General features: G+C 24.2%; 1 non-coding gene across 1 annotated transcript; it reads right to left on the minus strand.

Annotated features, from left to right (window-relative positions):
- Positions 1 to 4,006: 4,006 nt before the first annotated feature.
- Positions 4,007 to 4,091, minus strand: TRNAM-CAU (transfer RNA methionine (anticodon CAU)). Its single transcript is given in 2 exon segments — positions 4,007 to 4,042; positions 4,054 to 4,091. It is a non-coding gene; the product is annotated as a tRNA-Met (tRNA).
- Positions 4,092 to 11,804: the final 7,713 nt, after the last annotated feature.

The following is an 11,804-nucleotide window of genomic DNA, read 5'->3' on the forward strand; positions in this document are numbered from 1 at the left end:
TGAGTCACGTTCTTCCCGTTCAACATGCTCCTGATCATGTTCACCATAGTTCTATTTCTCTTTTTAGTAGTGCCATTATGTTGGGGAGTGTATGGTGCAGTCACTTCATGCAATATCCATTCTTTTTCATAAAAATCATGAAATTCATGAGAATTATATTCTCCTCCTCCATCTGTCATGATGATTTTCATACTAAAACCACTTTGTTTTTTAGCCATTCTCTTTAATTTTTTAAGTATCTCAAACACTTCATTCTTTCTTTTGATTAGATATATCCATATTTTCTTTGTAAAATCATCAATGAATGATACAAAGTAGCAATTACCTCCTGTTGACATTTCTTCAAATGGACCACAAACATCAGAAAAAATAACCTCTATCGTTCTTGAGGATCTAGTTGATAATTCTAATTTAAATGAATTCCTATGTTGCTTGGCTTGACAACATTCTTCACATATCACCTTTGACACTTGAACTTCTGGAATTCCTATCACCATATCACTGTTCTGCAGCATTTGAAGACTTCTAAAATTCAGATATCCAAACCTCTGGTGCCACAACCAGTCTTCCATCTGGATTTATGCAGCAAGACACTGATTTTCATTAATCTGGATTTCAATCTGGAAGGTTTTGTTCTTGGACAATGGTGCCTTCAGGATAAGCCTTTTTGCACTATCAAACATCTTCATTTGTCCATTCTCCATATTCATAGAGTATCCTCTCTCCAGCAATTGTCTAAGGCTTAGTAGATTGTTCTTCATATTTAGCACATACAACACATCACATATGAAAGATTGTTTGTCATCCTTTCTTTGAATCAAGATCTCCCCAACTCCTTCAATCTGTTATTGTACTGTTGTCTGCAAATCTGATTTCCCTTTTCACCTTCTCATCAATACTTATAAACTAATCTTTATGGCCAGTCATGTTATTTGAGCACCCTGTGTCAAGATACCACAATCCTGGATAGTCATCCTCCATGCTTGTAGAAGCCATCGGTAACACTTCATCTGAGTCAGAACTGTCTTCCTGGGCCAGATGAACTTCACCATCATCTCTTTGTACTTTTTTGGATCTGCATTCGTCAGTAAAATGCTCATATTTTCTTACAATTATAACATTGGGTCCTTCTTTTGATAAATTTCTTCTTGCCAGATGGTTTCTTGTTTTTATTATCATTGTTTTGTTGACTTCTTGAACCTTCAGCTTCCTCATCTTGATCCTGTTTCTGGTGCCATTTTGACTTGCCCTTCCACTTCTTGTTTTTTACTCCCTCTTGATTGGACTTTTCGCTAATCTGAGCTTGTAATGCCTGTGTTTGTGTGTGTGCCTCATCTCTTTCTTTTACCCTTAATTCATGAGCTTCTATGGAGCTTTGCAAATCTTCCAACTTAATTGTATTAAGATTATTTGATTCTTCAATTGCCACAACTATGTGATCGTATCTTTGTGTAAGTGTCCTCAAAATCTTTTCAATGATCACCACCTCAGTCATCACTTCTCCATTGGCTTTCATCTGATTAGTGCTTGTCTGCACTCAATTGAAATAGTTAGTCACTTTCTCCTTATTCTCCATTTGTAGTAACTCATACTTTCTTCTTAGCGTTTGAAGTTTGATTTTCTTGGCTTTTTCGCCACCCGTGTAATACATCACCAAGATATCCCATGCCTCTTTTGATGTAGATACCTTTGAGATCCTTTCAAAATTGTTTGAATCCACACTTTGTTGGATGTAAAACAATATCTTGCAATCTTTGAAAGTTGTTTGTTGTCTTTCTGTTGGACTCGCACCAAGTTATTCATAGTCATCTTGAACAATCTTAAACACTTCTTGAGCTCCCAACAACGATCTCATTAATGCATATCACTTCTCCCAATTCTTCCCATAAATGATTGGCAAATTCGATGGAAATCCTCCTCCATTCATGTTTTTTTTTTCTCACTCACACTTGTGTTTCCCAATTTTTGATTCCCCTTCACACTTGCATTTGTGTTTTCCAAGAATTATAACCCAAGCTCTTGATGTCAATTGTTGGAACAGGTTGTATAATTGAGAGGAATTGAAATTGAGAAGAAAATAGAAGAAAAACAAAATGTTCAAAAATTGGAGATGGATTAACAGTCTTGACAGTCTGGAGAATGATCTGTTAAGCATTAGTGATTGTTCTTGGTTTTGAAGGTTGTTATAGAAGTGGTTTTCTACTGAATTAGTTACAATAAACTTAACAAACTTCTAATTATATTCTAACTAACTTCTAACCATATTCTAACTAACTAATTACAAATCAATTTGAATTACATTTAACAAATATGTCATATGTTCCCCTTTTCTATTTATAAGAACTTATGTCATTTTTTAGGTATATTAAAAAAGTTGATAGAATATTTAATGTGTATAATTTATTTTTCAAATACATATATTTAATATTAACTTTTTACATTTTATGATATTTTGGTAATACTATTGATAAGGAATAAACTAATATTTGAAAATAAACAATAAACATATATATATATATATATATATATATATATGGGTATTTGCAAAAAGTTTTATAAATAAGAGTAAACAAATATGTTAAAGATGTCTTATAATTAGAGATTTTACGCAGTAAAATACTTTTACATTTATTTGAGATGATATAAAATACATTTTAACTTTTCCATCTTATGCAAAAGTAAATACAATTAATAACTTGCCTCTAATTCCTTATAAAGTCATATCCTTACCACATTAAAGAATTAATTTAAATACATGTGTAAAGTAAATTAGAACTTTTTATATTTGAGTCTATCAAATAAAGATATATTTTTATTTTTTATGATTAACTCTGAACAGAGTAATCTCTTAATTTAAAATTAGATGTAACATTTAAAATATTATTTATTTTTAATTATTTATTATTTTGAAATATCAATGAAATATTAATAATTTTTTTATTCATATATTTTTATTTGCTGTATTTCAACTCATCTAACATTATTTTACTAACTACTATTAATTAAAAATGTAATAAATAAAATTCATTTTATTATAATTATTAATTCACCGACAATTTTATAAAAAATTGTGCAATCCATTTAAGACAAGAAACAATGAGAGATGAATAGAATATCATATTATAAGCATATTTGGATAATTTTATACATGATATAAATTAGGTAACTTATAAAATTTGTGTGATGTAAAACTGTCTCATAATTAAAGGCTAATAGTATATTTAGTCATTGCAATATAAGACATATTAGGGATAAATATTTTAATTTTAATTTTTATATTTTCATAGATGACTATTTAAAAATACTGATGTGTCAAATATAGTTAGCAATTTTTTAAGAATGTTGCATGTAAATCAGCATTTTTTTATGTAAATAAAAAATAAAATAGTTGTTGTTCATTTCCTTCTCTATCTCAAACTAGTTTTACCCAAAATCCTTAATGCGTAAACAGTCAAACCTCAACATCATAGCTTTTTCATCTTAACTCCATAACCCACCTACACCTAAACCCAATTTAATATTTCAAATAGATCATTTATCTCTCTTTAAAAAAAAGAAATTATACCTTCATACATTTATGTATAAAAGAGTATTTTAGTAACATCTATCATTAAATATCCTATTTACTTTTCTTATTATATGTGAAAATAACCAAATAAGCTTATAAAAAGGACAAAATTTGTATATATTTTAAGATGTATATTAATTGTTGAAATTATTTGGATGTCCTTTTTTTCTGAAATTATGTTGATATCTTTTTTTTTCTGAAATTATTTTAATATCCTTAAAAATGTATTTACTTTTTTTATTTATAAAAATGTATTTACTTTTTTTATTTATAAAAATGTATTTTCTTAATTTTTATATGAGTGAGATTGAAAATATTTAACGTGAGGATTGTATATTTTGTAGCTTTAATTATTTTGAATCATTGAATTGCCTTAAACCACTGAATATTCCCCAAAAAAAACTGTAAAATCGATAACTTTTTAAAAAAAAAGGGTTTTGGGGTGAGAGAGGCTCGAACTCTCGACCTCAGGATAACTCAGAAGCTATGAGACCTACGCGCTAGCCAACTGCGCCACCACCCCTTGACGTTTAATTTAGCCGTAACATATATTTATACACAATTATTATATTGCAACGGCTAATTATTTGTTCCGAGCTCATTTCAGATTAATAGTTATTAATCTCTGAAGATTACTCTTTTTTTACAGAAACTTCAAATTATATATTTTATTTTGCACATTTATTTGAAAGTACTCAAATCATGTACAAAGTGAAGGATTGCCTACACAGGCATACTTTGTCCAAAAAACATTTTCTATTCATATGTCCATTCTAGTATTTGGTAGAATAAAAACATGTTAAAGTTTATTATTTATCCAACTAATTTTACGGAGTAAAATTGGACTTTTGATTTTTATTGCCACATAATTTCATTCTGTTTTTTTTTCTTTTCATTTTGACAATGATTTCATTCAGTTTGTTATACTATTGAAATAGTTTATCTTGTACAGCAAATTTTATTGTAGTTCAAATTATTTTAATTTCAAGTGAATCCAAAAAATTAATTATTTATTGCACCAGTAATATAAACCGTAGTCACTGATAAGCTAAGATCAATATGCAGTACGGCCCTTTTGGGGGTTAAAATCCACAGTGGGCTGGAACACAATCAGTTGACCCAATTCAGGGCGAGAACTTGCATATAAAGCTTGCTAAAGAAAATTATACTTTTTTACCCTATTTTTATATTACTATCCCTACATTTTATACAAACTATCCATTTTATCTCTTCTTTAATTTTTATTTTTTAAAATCTTTTTTATCCCCTAAATTTCCAAAGAACTTTTAAAAAAATGTTTTTTATAACACATGTTTTATTTTTTAAATTGAACTTTGTATCAGAAAATTTAAAAAAAGTTTTCAGTACACAAATTTTAAATTTTCTAACATACATGTGTTCCGGTACACAATAAACATATTTATGTACTGAAAATTTTGGAAAAAGTTTTTCGGTACACAAAGTTTAGAGTTTAAATCTTAAACGCAACCAAAACACAATTGTGTATCAGAAAACTTAAAAAAAAAATCTGATACACAAAATCAAAAATTTTAAATCACATGAGTTTTGAAAAACTTTTTTAAAAAGTTTTCTGGAACCAAGTTGAATTTAGTGGAGATAACAAAAAATCTAAATAAAAATAAAAAGAGTAAAATAGATAGTTTGTATAAAATGTAGGAGTAGGAGTATAAGTGGAGGGTACATGGGATAATTTTTCTAGCAAAATAGTAATCCATTAAAATCCAAACAGCTTTTGACAACAAAGAAAACTCAAATTACTAAGTTGGCAAAAAAGGATTTGATGGTTTTAAAGCCAGAAGTTAGTAAAATTGGTCGATAGTTGATATTGTAATCAACTATTCATACATCTGTATATAATATGATCAATTTATTTATCAATGATTAATATTTTAAGTTTAATATTTATCAACTATTCAACTTACACATTAATAGTTGATCAATTTATTTATCAACTATTCATACATTTTGTTTCTTGTTATAGATTTATTTTTTAAGTTTAATTTTACATTTTTAAATTATCAGTTAACTTATTTAAAAACATATGTCTTTTGATTTTGAATATAGACAATAAAATTCTATTTAAAAGTTTAATGCTATTATTTTTATAATATCCTTTGATAATTTAAATTTTATATTTTTAATAACTCATATTTTCGTTAATTTAACTTCTATGAAAGACAATTTAGAGAATATAATTAATTTTTTTTATTACTTTGAATATATTAAATGAAACTAACTAATTTTCTTAAAAGGTTCGAAGTAATTTTTATCAATGATCAATTTTGAAATTATTATTGTAATCTAGGAGATTTACAATAATAATTTCAAAATTAGTCGCAGACATAACATATATTATTTCAATAAAATCTCATAAATAATATTACATGTCATTATGTATGTTGATAAAGTCAAATATAAAACAATCACAATATAATTAACTATGATTATTGATTGAAGATCGAATGATTTGAATCACAGAATAAATTTAATTAGTCGGTGAATGGTTGAAAGAGCACGAAATTCAATTATCTATTTTTTAATATGTTTTTTATTTGACATATTATCTTTAACTTAAATATGCAATTAGTCGTTGTAAAATTAAAAGAAATTTAATTTTAGTCGTAGCAAAAAAATAAAGTTTAATTAGTCTCTTCAAAATGCAATAAATGTGGTTTTAGTCCAAGCAAAAAAAAAAAAATTGTTTTAGTAATTATCAATTGCAATAAATTTGATTTCAGCTCCTATATAATAATAAAAAATTGTTTTATTCTGTGTGTTTTTTTATAATTAATTATAATTATAATAATTTTTATTTAGAAAATATAAAAATAAATTAATTTATATACACGAATAATGTAAAAAGTCTTTACATCGTAAATCAATCATAATGATAACATTTAGATCGTTTTACATGTTTAACTTTTATTAAAATTATCTATAAAGTTTTGCATATGAATGGTTGTAACTTGTGGAAAGTATAAAACTTTTTAAACTTACTTTGGATAACAATTAAACTTTAAAAAAATATTGACTAATTGATAATGGCAAATCTTTATCTCATGTATGATTATATGTTCTATCAATTTTTTTAGTGACGTGTTTTCAAACAAACAACATGAAAAGTTATTGTTAATGTATTATAATTATTTTTGTTTTTACCTTGTTGATATTAAAAAAAAAAAACATTAATTTTAACGAATTATCTATTGAAAAACATTTGGCTGCACATGATTTTTATAATACATTTTTATTTAATATATTATAATCTTTCTCATTTTTATTTAAATGATATAAAAATATATATTTAACTAATTGATTAGAGAAAAATACTTGTTCCGAATTGTACACTCTAACCACTTCTTTTGTACTAATTATCAAAAGAAAAACAAAACCAACCGTCATAAAATCACATTTGACTCATAAGTTAAAGCAAACCTCTACCAAAAACAATTTCTATTGCCAAAATCGCTGTGAAAACCTTCTCATAAAAATAATTGATGAACCAATATAGGGAAACAACTTATACTAATCACTACTATGTCAGAAATGTGACTCATCTACTTTGAATAAAAACGTTAAAGTTCACTTCTATCCAACCATATTAAAAGCAAACTCATAAACTTGTATAACTCTAAAAGTCTTTCGAAGATGAACACCGTTGATATAAAAAACTGTAAAAATAAAAAAATTCGTCAAGAGTATACAATTTAAAGATTAATTACCAATAAATTGGTGACTTGAACAAAACAGATACAACAATTATGAAGCTCATCCTAGTTTCAAATAACTATCCAACTATATTCCATAAAATAATTTATTCAAATACAATTTTAGTTGAAATTAAATTAGAAAACGAGTCTAATCCAAAATTAGTTTGACAAAGTATAACGTAAATAGAAAAATTAAGCCTATTTGTATAAATTAATAAAAAAAATTGTAATGACTAATTGTTTAACTGAATACATACAAATATTTGATTAAAAAAATCAAATAGTATAAAGTTTTTTTTATGAAATAATAGTATATAATTTACAATCTGCTTTAAAAAGTTTAAAAATAATAATGAAATGTAAATTATTTTTCTACCAATTCATTTTTAAATAGTTTTTTTAGTACAAATTTTTTAAATAGATTATTAATAGGTTCAAAATTGCATATTTGAATTCTAGTGTGGTTCACATAGAAACCATATCTATATATAATAAAAGTTAAGGTATAAATATCTTTTTAATTTATCTAGGAGATTTACAATAATAATTTCAAAATTAGTCGCAGACATAACATATATTATTTCAATAAAATCTCATAAATAATATTACATGTCATTATGTATGTTGATAAAGTCAAATATAAAACAATCACAATATAATTAACTATGATTATTGATTGAAGATCGAATGATTTGAATCACAGAATAAATTTAATTAGTCGGTGAATGGTTGAAAGAGCACGAAATTCAATTATCTATTTTTTAATATGTTTTTTATTTGACATATTATCTTTAACTTAAATATGCAATTAGTCGTTGTAAAATTAAAAGAAATTTAATTTTAGTCGTAGCAAAAAAATAAAGTTTAATTAGTCTCTTCAAAATGCAATAAATGTGGTTTTAGTCCAAGCAAAAAAAAAAATTGTTTTAGTAATTATCAATTGCAATAAATTTGATTTCAGCTCCTATATAATAATAAAAAATTGTTTTTATTCTGTGTGTTTTTTTATAATTAATTATAATTATAATAATTTTTATTTAGAAAATATAAAAATAAATTAATTTATATACACGAATAATGTAAAAAGTCTTTACATCGTAAATCAATCATAATGATAACATTTAGATCGTTTTACATGTTTAACTTTTATTAAAATTATCTATAAAGTTTTGCATATGAATGGTTGTAACTTGTGGAAAGTATAAAACTTTTTAAACTTACTTTGGATAACAATTAAACTTTAAAAAAATATTGACTAATTGATAATGGCAAATCTTTATCTCATGTATGATTATATGTTCTATCAATTTTTTTAGTGACGTGTTTTCAAACAAACAACATGAAAAGTTATTGTTAATGTATTATAATTATTTTTGTTTTTACCTTGTTGATATTAAAAAAAAAAACATTAATTTTAACGAATTATCTATTGAAAAACATTTGGCTGCACATGATTTTTATAATACATTTTTATTTAATATATTATAATCTTTCTCATTTTTATTTAAATGATATAAAAATATATATTTAACTAATTGATTAGAGAAAAATACTTGTTCCGAATTGTACACTCTAACCACTTCTTTTGTACTAATTATCAAAAGAAAAACAAAACCAACCGTCATAAAATCACATTTGACTCATAAGTTAAAGCAAACCTCTACCAAAAACAATTTCTATTGCCAAAATCGCTGTGAAAACCTTCTCATAAAAATAATTGATGAACCAATATAGGGAAACAACTTATACTAATCACTACTATGTCAGAAATGTGACTCATCTACTTTGAATAAAAACGTTAAAGTTCACTTCTATCCAACCATATTAAAAGCAAACTCATAAACTTGTATAACTCTAAAAGTCTTTCGAAGATGAACACCGTTGATATAAAAAACTGTAAAAATAAAAAAATTCGTCAAGAGTATACAATTTAAAGATTAATTACCAATAAATTGGTGACTTGAACAAAACAGATACAACAATTATGAAGCTCATCCTAGTTTCAAATAACTATCCAACTATATTCCATAAAATAATTTATTCAAATACAATTTTAGTTGAAATTAAATTAGAAAACGAGTCTAATCCAAAATTAGTTTGACAAAGTATAACGTAAATAGAAAAATTAAGCCTATTTGTATAAATTAATAAAAAAAATTGTAATGACTAATTGTTTAACTGAATACATACAAATATTTGATTAAAAAAATCAAATAGTATAAAGTTTTTTTTATGAAATAATAGTATATAATTTACAATCTGCTTTAAAAAGTTTAAAAATAATAATGAAATGTAAATTATTTTTCTACCAATTCATTTTTAAATAGTTTTTTTAGTACAAATTTTTTAAATAGATTATTAATAGGTTCAAAATTGCATATTTGAATTCTAGTGTGGTTCACATAGAAACCATATCTATATATAATAAAAGTTAAGGTATAAATATCTTTTTAATTTATCTAGGAGATTTACAATAATAATTTCAAAATTAGTCGCAGACATAACATATATTATTTCAATAAAATCTCATAAATAATATTACATGTCATTATGTATGTTGATAAAGTCAAATATAAAACAATCACAATATAATTAACTATGATTATTGATTGAAGATCGAATGATTTGAATCACAGAATAAATTTAATTAGTCGGTGAATGGTTGAAAGAGCACGAAATTCAATTATCTATTTTTTAATATGTTTTTTATTTGACATATTATCTTTAACTTAAATATGCAATTAGTCGTTGTAAAATTAAAAGAAATTTAATTTTAGTCGTAGCAAAAAAATAAAGTTTAATTAGTCTCTTCAAAATGCAATAAATGTGGTTTTAGTCCAAGCAAAAAAAAAAATTGTTTTAGTAATTATCAATTGCAATAAATTTGATTTCAGCTCCTATATAATAATAAAAAATTGTTTTTATTCTGTGTGTTTTTTTATAATTAATTATAATTATAATAATTTTTATTTAGAAAATATAAAAATAAATTAATTTATATACACGAATAATGTAAAAAGTCTTTACATCGTAAATCAATCATAATGATAACATTTAGATCGTTTTACATGTTTAACTTTTATTAAAATTATCTATAAAGTTTTGCATATGAATGGTTGTAACTTGTGGAAAGTATAAAACTTTTTAAACTTACTTTGGATAACAATTAAACTTTAAAAAAATATTGACTAATTGATAATGGCAAATCTTTATCTCATGTATGATTATATGTTCTATCAATTTTTTTAGTGACGTGTTTTCAAACAAACAACATGAAAAGTTATTGTTAATGTATTATAATTATTTTTGTTTTTACCTTGTTGATATTAAAAAAAAAAACATTAATTTTAACGAATTATCTATTGAAAAACATTTGGCTGCACATGATTTTTATAATACATTTTTATTTAATATATTATAATCTTTCTCATTTTTATTTAAATGATATAAAAATATATATTTAACTAATTGATTAGAGAAAAATACTTGTTCCGAATTGTACACTCTAACCACTTCTTTTGTACTAATTATCAAAAGAAAAACAAAACCAACCGTCATAAAATCACATTTGACTCATAAGTTAAAGCAAACCTCTACCAAAAACAATTTCTATTGCCAAAATCGCTGTGAAAACCTTCTCATAAAAATAATTGATGAACCAATATAGGGAAACAACTTATACTAATCACTACTATGTCAGAAATGTGACTCATCTACTTTGAATAAAAACGTTAAAGTTCACTTCTATCCAACCATATTAAAAGCAAACTCATAAACTTGTATAACTCTAAAAGTCTTTCGAAGATGAACACCGTTGATATAAAAAACTGTAAAAATAAAAAAATTCGTCAAGAGTATACAATTTAAAGATTAATTACCAATAAATTGGTGACTTGAACAAAACAGATACAACAATTATGAAGCTCATCCTAGTTTCAAATAACTATCCAACTATATTCCATAAAATAATTTATTCAAATACAATTTTAGTTGAAATTAAATTAGAAAACGAGTCTAATCCAAAATTAGTTTGACAAAGTATAACGTAAATAGAAAAATTAAGCCTATTTGTATAAATTAATAAAAAAAATTGTAATGACTAATTGTTTAACTGAATACATACAAATATTTGATTAAAAAAATCAAATAGTATAAAGTTTTTTTTATGAAATAATAGTATATAATTTACAATCTGCTTTAAAAAGTTTAAAAATAATAATGAAATGTAAATTATTTTTCTACCAATTCATTTTTAAATAGTTTTTTTAGTACAAATTTTTTAAATAGATTATTAATAGGTTCAAAATTGCATATTTGAATTCTAGTGTGGTTCACATAGAAACCATATCTATATATAATAAAAGTTAAGGTATAAATATCTTTTTAATTTATCTAGGAGATTTACAATAATAATTTCAAAATTAGTCGCAGACATAACATATATTATTTCAATAAAATCTCATAAATAATATTACATGTCATTATGTATGTTGATAAAGTCAAAT

Source organism: Cicer arietinum, chromosome 5, assembly GCF_000331145.2.
Source record: "Cicer arietinum cultivar CDC Frontier isolate Library 1 chromosome 5, Cicar.CDCFrontier_v2.0, whole genome shotgun sequence".
Classification (NCBI taxonomy): domain Eukaryota; kingdom Viridiplantae; phylum Streptophyta; class Magnoliopsida; order Fabales; family Fabaceae; genus Cicer; species Cicer arietinum.